Source organism: Urocitellus parryii, chromosome 3 (genome assembly GCF_045843805.1).
Source record: "Urocitellus parryii isolate mUroPar1 chromosome 3, mUroPar1.hap1, whole genome shotgun sequence".
Taxonomy (NCBI): Eukaryota; Metazoa; Chordata; class Mammalia; order Rodentia; family Sciuridae; genus Urocitellus; species Urocitellus parryii.
Genome location: NC_135533.1, coordinates 68,387,085 through 68,397,252, shown reverse-complemented (window position 1 = coordinate 68,397,252; position 10,168 = coordinate 68,387,085).

Here is a 10,168-nt window from a genome sequence, read left to right as displayed (position 1 = left end):
TGAGGTTGGATTATTCCCAGGATTATAGAACTGTATTGAATTCCTTCTAGTAATTATTTATATCAGTTACATCATATGTTTAGGGCATTGTGAGACCATTTTATATCAGAAAAATAATGGTAAGATATTGAGAAATCACCAACTTCAGAAAATATGCCAACAGTTTTACCAGAACTCACCAGTCTTACCAGTCTGTATTTCCAGATGTTTTCAGATAGCTCCATTTTAGTAGTTTGTTAAGAAATACTAAAAACCACTTTGTTTTCATTAATATAAAATTATCAAGTAAGATTGGTTATTTCATTTATCGTATAGCATTTTATCTAAATTATACTAATGGTCAAGTTTATACCCTCTTTTAAAATTGTTCCTAAATACCTAAGTCATAATGACTTCAAAAGGAAAATATGAGTTTATATGTTAAAAGAAATCAGAAAACTGATATTTAATTGTAAGAAAGCAATTTAATTAACATGTGAGTATTCAAAAATGGATAATCTGTTTTAACTGACATTTATGATAAGACACAAGAATGTTCTTATTCTGAGAAGTATGAAGTCTACCAGGGTAGGGAAAACTTATCAGAAAGTGAAATTATCTGCAATCCAGGGAAGAAAACAAACCTACAAATTTGGGTGAACAAGTAACAAATAACTAATTGGGAACAAAAAATATTTGAAATAGAGAAAAGTAATGAACTGATTGTCTGCTGATTTCTCTTCATGAACAGAATTAAACTAAATCAATTTAAAAATTTTATTACGTTTTAAAGGAAAGTACTTTCAAATATTTTAGTGGAGTATATTTTATAAAATACTTTTTAAAATATGAAGAAAATACTATCAATATTTAATATTTTGATACATTTATAACTTTGCTAATATAAATAATTAAATTACATTAAATATATTATTATTTATTAATTACATATTATTCTTAAATTTCTTTTTAATTCTGGATGGACACATGCCTTTATTGAATTTATTTATTTTATGTGGTGCTAGGAGTGAACCTAGTACCTCTCATGTGCTAGGTAAGTGCTCTATCACTGAACTACAACCCTAGCCCTTATTAATTACTTATTATTTTAAATTATTCATATTATGTTTGAGGGCAAATAAGCTTATAAATTCAATAGTAATTACAATCCTATGTGTATTAAATTACTGAGATAAATTGAAATTAATTGGAATAAGTTTATAGTCTTTGAAAATTCTGGGACTTACCAGTATGAATGACTAGAAATATGTGATATGTTAAACACAATAAGACTAAAATTCTATTCATCGTCTATATTATAGTCTTTGTTTTTACTTAAGAATCTTTAATGATTTCACAAAGGGGCCAATATATAGCATACATTCAATATTCTTAATATGTTTTACTTTTTTTTTTTGGTACTTTATAAAAAATCAGCCTGAATCATTACCAAGCTGTCTGTTAAATCCCCCTTTTTTAGTTGATCATAATATAACTCAGTACTGGGATCTACAGAATTTCCTAAACAGCTTATGTTCATTGTCCTGTTGAGAAGTTTATATGATGAGTTACCCGTGTGGGAGTGTATCTGTGAGTGAAGTTCCCTCAGTTTTATCAGTGTTAGTTTGCTTTTTGGAGAATAAATCCTTCAGAGTTATATAGCTTCTCATGCTATTTGCTCTACTTCTCACTTAAAAATTTTTTTTGTGTGTGTGTGGTTTGAGGAATCTGTTCAGTGGTATGTTTGTTAGATCAGCTGGCCTCGGCATGACAATGAATACAAAGTCATGCAAACAGATGGAAAAACTTAATTTTCAGGGAGGAAAGGACTCCATAGCAACATGTGAGTGAAATATATGTCTGATCACATTAATTGGGCTGCTGTTGTTACAAACCAAATATACACATAAGTGTCTTCTGTAGAAGGTCATTTAAAATACATGCTGCTCATCTAATTCCTTAAAATATTTTTCCCTTTGTGAATGAAGAATATTTTTTACTTTATTTTAGAAATTGCATGTGAAAGTGTATGTGTATGTGTGTGTGTGAGTGCGTGTGAGTGTGTGTGTGTATGTGTGTACTTAGCAAGTAGGATGGCTTTTGACAAGGTCTGATAATCTTTATTTGATAAGTCAAGTCACATTTAACAATGTTTTACTCGTACTTCCAAAAGTAGAGATCAGTCTTTCAGAAACCATGTTTCGGGACTTAGATTATGAATTCAGCAGTCATGAAGGGGTGTGAAAGCATGATTCCACATGGCCTAGGCTGTTGCAGGAAGTGCTGGTGCTAAATATACCTCAGTAGGAGCTAGGCAGAACATCAAAAACCTGGCGAGGATCAAGATAAAAATAACAATCCTGTTAGCCCCCTCTCTCTGGAAGAGAGGCAGCCTCCGAGCTCAAATCATGTGTTTTTGTGAAACTATATGAAGGTTGAGCATTCCTAATTAAAAAATCTGAAATCTAAAATGCTCCAGAATTCAAACATTTTTTAGCACTGAGATGGTACCACAAGTAGAAAATTCCACACCATGAGACTTTGTTAATGCACGAAATTATTAAAAATATTGTAATTACTTTCGGGATACATGTATAAGATATCTGTGTATCATTAAGGAATTTTATTTTTAGAATTGGATCACATGCCTAAGATAACTCATTATGTACATGCAGTTCTCTCAAAAGCCAAAAAAAAAAAAAATCTGGAATTTGAACCTGGCAAGGTTCAAACTCGGATCCCAGGCATTACAAATAAGCCTATGCAGTGATGATTAAAAGACACAATAGTGATACGAAGGCAGGAGAAGATTCTGAACTACTCTCCTAAGCATGAAAATAATTAAACTGTACTATATGTTATTAGTTGGGTCTTATTAATGTAATTCCTTGACCTTGATAATCAGAACGTATAGTTTATATGGTTACTTTCGGCAATGGAATTATGTGTTTTAATCAAATTGCCCCTTTTCCCAACTATTTTGGATAAATGAGTATATGACACTTTGCATTTGTACAAACACAACACGTGACCTTTCTTTCACATGAACCTCTGTTGGGTAAAGGTAAAAATGTCCTTTTGCTCCAGAAGAAAAGAAAATTGAATTTAGAGATAGAATTGTTTTGGGAAAATGTTAAATATGAAAAATTACAGCAAATTCCCCAAACTCTGCATGTGAAATATCTTCCTCAAACTTCTATAGAGTTCCAGTGTATGGTACAGCTAGATAACTCTATTACTGAGCAAACAATGAATTATTTAAAAAAAAAAAAAACTTAATGGTTGGGCTGGGATTGTGGCTCAGTGGTAGAGCGCTCGCCTAGCACGGGCAGAACCTGGGTTCAATTCTCAGCACCACATAAAGATAAAGACTTTGTGTTGTGTCCAACTACAAAAAAGATTCTCTCTCTCTCTCTCTCTCTCTCTCTCTCAAACAAAACAAAACTCAATGGTTGCTTTAAGAGCCCTATAGATAGAATCTCGGTTATTAATTTGAGTTAATCAGCCTTAAAACCTCAGTTGCCACATAATAAATCAAATGCACTCTTTAAACTTTTTAAAAAAAATACCTTGTTTTATTTATTTATTTTTATGTGGTGCTGAGGATCAAATCCAGGGCCTTGCACGTGCTAGGTGAGCACTCTACCACTGAGCCACAACCCCAGCCCACACTCTTCAAACTTTAATCAAGTATACATTCAAAGTGAAAAATGCGTATTTCATATCTAGTATGATTATTCAGTTTTATGTGTTAAAAACATAAACCTTGAGCTGGGCGCATGGTGAATGCCTATAATCCCAGCGACTTGGGAGGCTGAGACAGGAGGTCACAAGTTCAAAGCCAACCTCAGGAACTTAGTGAGGCCCTGAGTAAGTTAGTGAGACCCTGTCTCAAAACATAAACGGGGCTAGGGATGTGGCTCAGTGGTTGACCCCCCTGGGTTCAATCCCTAGTACAAAAAAACAAAATCAAAACCAAACCAAACAAAAACAAAAACCCTTTAGTTTAGCAGGATGGTATTTCAAGGCCAATGTTTTTTGAATTTAGTGGTCAAAATATCTGCTTGAGTCAAACAGGAACCTTTCTTGATGAACATCTCCAATGTTTCAGTCTGTGTGACTTTGATGCCCATAATTGGTTGAGAAGACCACTTTCCTTTTCCCATTCTAATCAAGGTGGCTAACCGACACAGAATTGAGTGAATACAACAGACACTAGTATGGCAGTATGTAAAAAAGTGGATGTGGAACCGATGTGAATCTGCAATATGTATACAGGGTAAAAAGGGGAGTTCATAATCTGCTTGAATCAAATGTATGAAATATGATATGTCAAGAGCTTTGTAATGTTTTGAACAACTAATAATAAAAAAAATAAAAAAAGAATTGAGTAAATATTATTTATGTTCTGTGGATTTATATAGTTTGGACCCTTCATATTAGTTTCGATATTATATATCTCTTTAAAATCATTTCAATAGTCTCTTTTTTTATTGGTTGTTCACAACATTACATAGCTCTTGACATATCATATTTCATTCATTAGATTGAAGTGGGTTATGAAATCCCAATTTTTATCCCAAATGCAGATTGCAGAATCACATCGGTTACACATCCACATTTTTACATAATGCCCAATTAGTAACTGTTGTATTCTGCTACCTTTCCTATCCCCTACTATCCCCCCTCCCCTCCCCTCCCCTCCCATCTTCTCTCTCTACCCCATCTACTGTAATTCATTTCTCTCCTTGTTTATTTTCCCACTCCCCTCACAACCTCTTATATGTAATTTTGTATAGCAATGAGGGTCTCCCTTCATTTCCATGCAATTTCCCTTTTCTCTCCCTTTACCTCCCATCTCATGTCTCTGTTTAAAGTTAATCTTTTTTTTCCTGCTCTTCCTCCCTACTCTGTTCATAGTTGCTCTCATTATATCAAAGAAGACATTTGGTATTTGTTTTTTAGGGATTGGCTAGCTTCACTAAGCATAATCTGCTCTAGTGCCATCCATTTCCCTGCAAATTCCATGGTTTTGTCATTTTTTAGTGCTGCGTAATATTCCATGGTGTATAAATGCCACATATTTTTAATCCATTCATCTATTGAAGGGCATCTGGGTTGGTTCCACAGTCTAGCTATTGTGAATTGTGCTGCTATGAACATCAATGTGGCAGTATCCCTGTAGCATGCTCTTTTAAGGTCTTCAGGGAATAGTCCAAGAAGGGCAATAGCAGGGTCAAATGGTGGTTCCATTCCCAGCTTTCCCAGGAATCTCCAAACTGCTTTCCAAATTGGCCACACCAATTTGCAGTCCCACCAGCAATGTACAAGTGTACCCTTTTCTCCACATCCTCGCCAGCACTTGTTGTTGTTTGACTTTATAGTGGCTGCCAATCTTCAATAGTCTCTTATCAGTTATCCTCAAGTACAGTTGCTCCAGAGTACAAAAATAATGAATTTTGATTTAGGATGGTGGCATTGTCATCCTTTTGTTCCAGGTTGATCTGAAGATTTCCCAGTTTTCCATTGGAGACGATGAAAGATCCTTGTGACATGTGGTTTGGTACAATCAAATGAATTTAATACACTTAGTTTTCTTATCTGTAAAATGAAGATCTCAACTTTGTAGTGCTGCTGAGAGGGTTAAGTGACATATTTAGGTAAAATACTTACATGTCCACCACTGCATAAAATGTTATGTTCATTTTCCATATTTTGGGAGCCACAGTGGGAGTTTTGATTTTTTAAAATTTTTTTAGTTGTTGATAGACTTTTAAAGATCTTTTGTTTGTTTGTTTATTTAGTTTGTTTATGTGGTGCTGGGGATTGAATCCAGTGCCTCATACATGCTAAGGAAGCACTCTACCACTGAGCCACAACCCCAGCCCTGCCCCCCAGAGTATTGATATTTTGTAGCACATTGCCATTGTGTTTGCTTAGGAATCTAATCTTTTGCTTGGTTTACATTTTACATTTTTGTTTTACCCAAACATAATGCTTCTTTCTGGTTATTTCTTGGCAGTCTTCATTTTCTGCATTAGTTTTTTGTGGGCATCATGATTTCCTCAGCTTTAGCTTACTTATGGACTGTCATAGTTGCTGGGGTCTACTTTAATTTTCTTACTCTACATATATTTGTCTATATCCAATAATGTTATTAATCTAACCTTATGTCTGTGTGTACAAAATTTCAGTTTCAAATCCATTGAGGCAAAAACACAATGTTAAAAGTTTAGTAGTCAAGTTTTTGCACCAACATCCGAGATCTTGGTGGGTTTTCCTTCGATTGACTTTTTGTAGGCCATTTAGAATATGCAGAGACTGCTGAGTTCTTTGAAAATTTTTTTCTTTAATCCACAGTAACAACCCTAAGCAATAGAAGTTCTAATGTCCATTTTACACATGAGGAAACCAAAACTAGAACAAAGGTTTAAATTCTGGTTATCTGATTGTGGTCTTTACTCTCTGTATTATAGTGTAGCCTCTTTTAAAGAAATGTATACATTCTTATATAACCTTTAAAAAATAAACAAATGTTCAGAATATGTAATTTCACAAGCTTTTGACATTAGAGGCTCAATGACAGAGTTAGGAAATTTTTATGTAATTGCCTTTAAATACACCTCTACTTATTTTCTTTAAGTAATGACAGAATGAGACAAAATTATTAATCTAATATACACTAAGCCTGTCTTAGTTGGTTTGTGATGCTATAACAAAATACTTGAAACTGGGTAATCATAAAGAATAGAAATTTATTCCTCACAGTTCTGTAGACTAGGAAATCCAAGGTCAAGACATTAGTAGATTCAATTCTGGTGAGGGCTGTTCTCTTCTTTCATGGTATCTTGAACACTGTGACCTCACATGACAGAAGAGATTCGAGAGAATGAACCCATACTCTCAAACCCTTTTATAAGTGCCCTAATACAATCCATGAAGGCTCCACTCTTATGTCTTAATCACCTCTTAAAGGCCCACCTTTCAACACTATCACATTGGCAATTAACTTTCAACATGTCCACCATGGGGGACACATTCAAATACAGTAATGTCTAAAACCTTTATATGTTACTTAAATATCCAACAATGAAAAGCATAATTCTGGATCAGAAAAGTCTCACAAGTAACAAAAGAAAGCATGTTTTTCCCAAAGAAAATTTCATTGTTTCAGAATTGAGGAAAAATAAGATATTTAAAATTGAAGCAAGTATGAATTTTGTAGCACCTTTTTATTCATGGCCTTACTATTTAGTATTCCCAGATGCAGGATTTTGTATGTGTAATCAAGAAGGTTATGCTGTTTGTTTAATTTAGCTGAATGGTTTTCAACTTGAATATGTATCTGTCTGAATACAAAGAGGAAGAATAAATTAATAATTAATATTCTACAAACATTTTTATATTATCTCAAATTTTAAAATGTTCTCACCATAAAGAAATAGTATGTGAGGTTCTGGGTGTGTTAGTTAGCCTGTTTGATCATTTCATAATGTATACATGTTTCAAAACCACATTACACATATCAATTAAAAATAAAATAAAGTGTCAAAATGTAAAGGCAGTTGTATTAGGTAAATAGGACACTTTGGTGAGAAATTGCAGATTTGAGAGGTTGAGATAAAGTGAAATGTAATAGTTTAGAGCTGGCTTTGGAAAAGCCTAGGTTTAAATCCAACTCTGTTTCAATTTCCTTATGTTTAAAATGCAGGCAATAACACTTCTTGGCTTGAGTGACCATGAGAATTAAATAAAATAATGTAGTTTAAATTCTAAATTGTCAGGCACATAAGTGTGATCTCTTCATAGACTATACTCCCCAGCACCATGAACATCTAGGTACATGATTACTGCATATAGCTCAAGGTAAGCTAGGAACTGGCTGGTTTTGGCATCTCTCTCTATATATCTATATCGATATCGATATCAATATCGATATCGATATAGATATAGATATAGATATAATTCATGTGTGATACATTTCACTTTTTGAAAGTACACAGTTAAGTGGTGCAACCATCACCATTATCTAATTTCATAGCATTTTTTGGAGGGGGAGGGCACTGGGGATTGAACCCAGGGATGCTTAACCACTGAACCACATGTCCAACCCTTTTAAATATTTTATTTAGATACACTGTCTTGCTAAGTTGTTTAGGGCCTAGCAAAGTTGCTGAGGCTGGTTTTGAACTCGTGATCCTCCTGCTTCAGCCTCCCAAGCCACGAGATTATAGGTGTGCACTACTGCACCTGGTCTCATAATTTTTAAATTTAAAAAAAATTTATGTAATTTTTTTTATCATTCCCTAAAGGAATCATCTACTCATTAGCCATAGCTCCCCATTTTCCCTTTCCCCTAACTTTGGAAAATAGCAATCTACTTCATGTTTCTGTGGATTTACATAGTTTGGACACTTCATATTGAATGGAATGGCTTTTTGGACAGTGTTTTCATTTACTATGATTTTAAGCTTTATCCATGTTGTGACGTGACCAAATAACATGCCATTGTATGGATAGGCCACATTTCTGTTTATTCATTCATTGGTGGATGGAGATCTGGGTTGGTTGCTATGAACATCTGTGGGCAAGTTATTGTGTGGATATAGGTTTTCAATTCTCTTGGGCCTAGAAGGGGAATTACTGAGTCACACGATAATTCTATGTTTAACATTTTGAGGAACTGCCACACTATTTTTCATTATGTCTTCGCTGTTTTACAGTCCCACCATCAATGTGTGAATATTCCAGTTTCTCCAAATCTTCACCAACACTTGCTGTTGTCATCTTCTTTATGTTAGCCAGCCGACTGGATGTCAAGTAGTATCTCACTGTGCTTTTGATTTGCATTTCCCTAATCACTAATGATCCTGAGCATGTTTTCATGTGCTTGTTGCTGTTTGTATATCTTCTTTGGAGAAAGGTCTATTCAAATCCTTTTTCTGTCTTTTAAAGATAAATTGTATTTTTTTGGATACGTTTAGATTTACAGAAACATTGCAAAGAAAGATTGACAGTTCCCATAAACACCACACCCAATGTCCTCTAATATAGTGTCATCTTCATCACATATTAAGAATACATGCTGTCAGGGCTGGAGTTGTGAGCGGTTGCATGGCATGTGTGAGGCCCTGGTTTCAATCCTCAGCACCACACATAAATAAATAAATAAACAAACAAAAAACAAATAAATAAATAAATAAAATAAAAGATCCATTGACAACTAAAAAATATTAAAAAAAAAAAAGAATACATGCTGTCAGTAAGACTTATCATGTTGATGTTAACCCTGATCAACTGGCTAAGAAACCTGATCACAGGTTTCTTCACTGTGAAGACGCTCTGCCCACCCTTTCCTACTCTGCACTTTGCAGACACCAGTATGAGAACCTCACACCTGAGAAGCAGAGAATTACATTCCATGTCTTCAAGCTAGAGGATCTACATAAATTCTTTAAATTTTCCTGTACAGAAGACTTGTACTTCATATTATAATCTAATTATACTTTATCTTACTTAATATTTTATTTAGAGACAGGGTCTCCTTAAGTTGCTGAGCCTGGCTTTGAACCTGCAATCCTCTTGTCTCATCCTCCAGAGTTGTTGGGATTATAGATACGTGCCATCATGCCTGGCCTGATCACTCATTTCTTTTTTCTTTTCTTTTTCTTTCTTTCTTTCTTTTTCTATTTTATATTCTTTTTAAATTTCTTGAGCCGAAGGGCAGGTACAAAACTAAGGAATCTAGAACCCACCACTTTTCCTTCTACCTACATTTTCTACTTGGGGATAATGGCTTTACTGAGAGAATCATTAATGTCACATTCAAGTTTAACATCAATTTTTTAATTTAATTTATTTTTTTTCATTTTTTTACACAAATGGAGCACAACTTTTCATTTCTCTGGTTGTACATGATGTAGAGTCTTACTATTTGTGCAATCATTCACATACATAGGAATAATAATTTCCATCTCATTCCACCATCTCCCCGCCAACCCATACACTAGCATTTGGTACTGTCAGTGCTTTGGATTTTAGCCATTATAATAGGAGTATATGGTCTCTTATTGTAGTTTTAACTTTCAGTTCCTAATAACAAATGACATAAACCTTCTTTTGATGTTTCTTTTTTATCTGGATTTCTTCTTTTTGTAAGATGTCTGTTATGGTCTGGATGTGAGATGTC